At 46.5% G+C, this 3586-nt stretch overlaps 1 long non-coding RNA gene across 1 annotated transcript in view; it reads left to right on the forward strand.

Moving 5' to 3' along the window:
- Positions 1-348: 348 nt before the first annotated feature.
- LOC102375386 overlaps positions 349-3586 on the forward strand; it is an 8140-nt gene continuing 4902 nt past the window's right edge. The window contains exon 1 of the long non-coding RNA XR_324581.3: positions 349-645. This is a non-coding gene — a long non-coding RNA (uncharacterized LOC102375386). The remainder of the gene's footprint in view (positions 646-3586) is intronic.

Consider the following 3586-nt stretch of genomic DNA (forward strand, 5'->3'; position numbering starts at 1 on the left):
AGGACCAATCAGGTGGCCAGAAAGGGGAATATAAACCCACTTTCTGAGCTAGAGAAGGGTAGGCTGATTCAGCAGGGAAAGGAGCTCCTGAGACTGGCTGGTGCTAGAGAGCTCAGAAAAAGAAGGCATGGGGATCTAATTGTTTAGAGGGAAGTATTAACCCAAGGTTGCCAGGATTTTTTCACAGCCATTGTTCTGGAGTTCATTGTATTTAAATACTAGAGGACTGAATTGTGGCTATAGGGGTGATGGAGACCACAGACAGGGATATTTTAGTGTGCTCTCCTTGCAGTAAGCACCAAGGGTCTTGGCCCTAAGGCAGAGAGGTACAGAGGCAATCAAGGGGAAGGTGCCCCCCCACTCTGAAAAAAGGGGGATTGCTGTTAGGGCAAAGCCAAACTGCAGAGACTGAAGTCTTGAACAGTAGGGCAGAGAGGAGAAAAAGGGGCAGAGGCTATGACAGCTAAGATCTCAACCGGTGCCTCAGCAACCTATGGGTATATTCCCTTTACAGGGGAAGTACCATGAGAAGGTGAAAAGGCCCCTAGGTGTGGCTGCTCAGATGGGACAGAGCAGCCTACCCCGCAGAAGACTACTGCCCCATCACAACAAGGAATATCAGTTGTGGCAGACGAGTGACTGGAGGTAAAGGAGTTTGGGAAAGAACCAAAAAAAGGAAGTGGACCTGTGTGGGTCCTACAATCCCATACTAGAAAGAATAGGCATTGCACTGAAATTACTTATTAAAAGACAGAAAACAAGAAGTTGTCAATGATTATAAGTTTTAAAAGATAATAATCCTAATAACACATTGGGCAGGGGCATGTGTTCTCCAAGATTTCTGCACTGACAGTAGGGTGTGGGGTAAAGCCAGGGCTTGGCAGCAGTGGGGGTGGAGGTAGCAGTGCCATTTCTGTGCCAATGTTGGGGTGTGGGGCTGCAGCCCGGATAGACACAATGCTTGGCAGCAGCAATGGGGGTGGTGATAGTCAGTTGTGCCTCTGCCCCCCAACTGTGGCAACTGCTGCACCAATGGAGGATGTGGGGCTGCAGCCCAGCTGGACCCAATGCCTGGCAGCAGCAGGGGCAGTGGTGCAGAGTTGTTCTCCCTGCACACTGTAGTGGCAGTGTGGAGTTGTGCCCTGGTCACTGTGGTGGTGGCGGTGCAGAGTTGTCCCTGGGCACTGAGGCAGTGGTACACTGTTGTGCTGCCCCTCCCCAACTATGCTAGCTGTGCAGTGTTGTGTCGCCCCTCTTTTCCCCTCCCCCCCCCCCCCCCCCCCTCCACCACCGCCACGGCACTGCAGCAATGGCATGGAATTGTGCCCCCTGCCACTGTCGTGCTGTTGCAGACTTGTGCTTGCCTTCCACTGTGGTGGCAGCACAGACTTGTGCCCCCCCTCTATTCTGGTGGCAGCACAAAGTTGTGCTCACCCTCCTCACTGGCAGCACAGATCTGTGGCCTCCTCCCCACTGTCAGCACTTATATGTCACCTATGCTTAAAATAATATCCCGGTTAACGTCCTAATACTTTGTGCCTGCCCTTCCTATATGTTGTTTTGTGTTTAAACTGCATAGAATATAAACTATCTTTAAATGAGCTGTTTGTTCTATCCCTATCACCATATTCTTCCTAGTAGGAAGTCTCTGAGTATACCTTGGTGTACTCTACTAATAATGCTATATATGTTCTTCTGGTATTCTATAGCTGTTGTAGTAAACATGCAGTCCTGCTGGAAATACTCATGCTTGACTAAATTTTCACAAGTCATTGGCTCTTTATGATGTAGCTAAGGGATGTCTGATTTTATTTATTTTGCCTCAAAGGTAAAAAATAGGGCTGTGTGAAGCTTCGGTCCCTGATTTGATTCAGTGGAGATTTGGCCCAATTCAATGGCTGAATCTCCAAATCCAAATCAAATCAGAGGACCCTTTAATTTCGGAGATTAAAGGAGAGATTCAGATATAGACGCAGCTTTTAAATGTTTTTTCTATGTACCTCTCATGAGCAGGAGCTCGTAAATGCTGCGGTGCTGGGGTACATAGAGTACCCTACAGAAGTACAGGTGGCTCCCCAGTGTGCTTGGCAGCAGACCTGGAAGTGGACCAGAAGCACTTCTGGTCCTCTAGGGAGTGTCCTGGGGGGTGCCCCGTGCCCTCCTGGCTCAGTGACTGGTGCCTCAAATACTTCCAGTCCACTTCTGGCTTTGCTGCCGAGCACATGGAGGGCCCCCCCTGCACTCCCATGGGATGCTCCATGCATCCCAGCATTGCAGCATTCACAAGCTGTGCTGGTACCTTGAGGTATGTAGAACAAACTTTAAAAAAAAAAAAAAAAAAAGCTGTATCTATGTCCAAATCGCTGATTCTCTGAATCAGCATTGAATCTTCAGATTTGGATTCAGCCAAATTGAATCAGTGACAGTGATCCAAATCAACGAACTGAATCGCTGTCCCTGATCTGAGTCAAATCTGAATCAAATAGGGCCTGCTTTGCACACCCCTAGTAAAAAAAGTACATTTACTGGTATTTTGTCCTCTTCTTTTGGAGGGGAGTGGGAGGTAGGTAGAGGTAGACATTCTACCAAGAGCAATTAAAAGATGTTTGAAGAACTGAGAGTTTAATAGCTTCCTACTCCAACCATCCTAATCACAGGCTGAATCCTATTTTTAAAAAGTTAAAAATGGGCAAGTGCTATGGTCAATGTAGTAATAGTATTCCCCACTGGTAGTAGCAGCTCAAAAAGAAACTCCAAAGGCAGCCTGTGGAAAAACTACGTAGTGATCATGCCTACACATTCATTAATGCACCTTAGATACTACACATTTAGTTTAGTGCTTCTTTAATAACACACTTACTAGATGTGCAGTACCTAAAGTTACTGCACAGAAGCTCCAGCACATGGCTATTTAGTGACACTGACTGTGCATCAGCCTAATAACACTGTGCAGTAGGTTATTAGTATGGTTTTTGCCATGACCAGCTGTGCAGTGTTGTTAAGCCAATACATAGTAAATGTCTCGTGTAGACGTGCCCAGAGAATATTATGGCACAAATCCAGTTCCACCTTTTGACAGGTCAATAGCACTGACTTTAGCCACATAAGTAGTGGCATTCTGGGCCATTTATAAAGATTTTGGATCCTATTTCTCTGGGAAACTTTTTTTTTTTTTTTTAAATCAAAAAAAGGTGATTGGGAACCACTTTTTAGTCCAGTGGTCAGGGCATAGGGATTGGGAAACTCAGGTTCTAGGCTCCTCTCACTCAAAAGGAGTTTCATATTGCGTCTCCTGCTTTCCAGCAAGGTGTCCTACTTCTCACAATGAGAAGCCCTTCTGTTGCAGTTGTCCCACTGGGCATCCCAGAAAGGAAAATATGTGGGCCCAGAAGGGGACTCTGGCACTGTGACTCAGTGAGATGGTCAGTGCCCTGGGAAATAAGGGATGTTCTTGTTCTGTTCTCATGGTGTTTTTTAATTTTGCATCTAAAAGATCTTGGATAAAATAAGTAGGCAGCAGTGAGGGGCTAAAACAGGAACCTCTCTTCCCTTTCTGGAGCAGTACTTGAAAAGCAAGCTGAGTTCA

The sequence above is a fragment of the Alligator sinensis genome, unplaced genomic scaffold, assembly GCF_000455745.1.
Source record: "Alligator sinensis unplaced genomic scaffold, ASM45574v1 scaffold851_1, whole genome shotgun sequence".
Taxonomy (NCBI): Eukaryota; Metazoa; Chordata; order Crocodylia; family Alligatoridae; genus Alligator; species Alligator sinensis.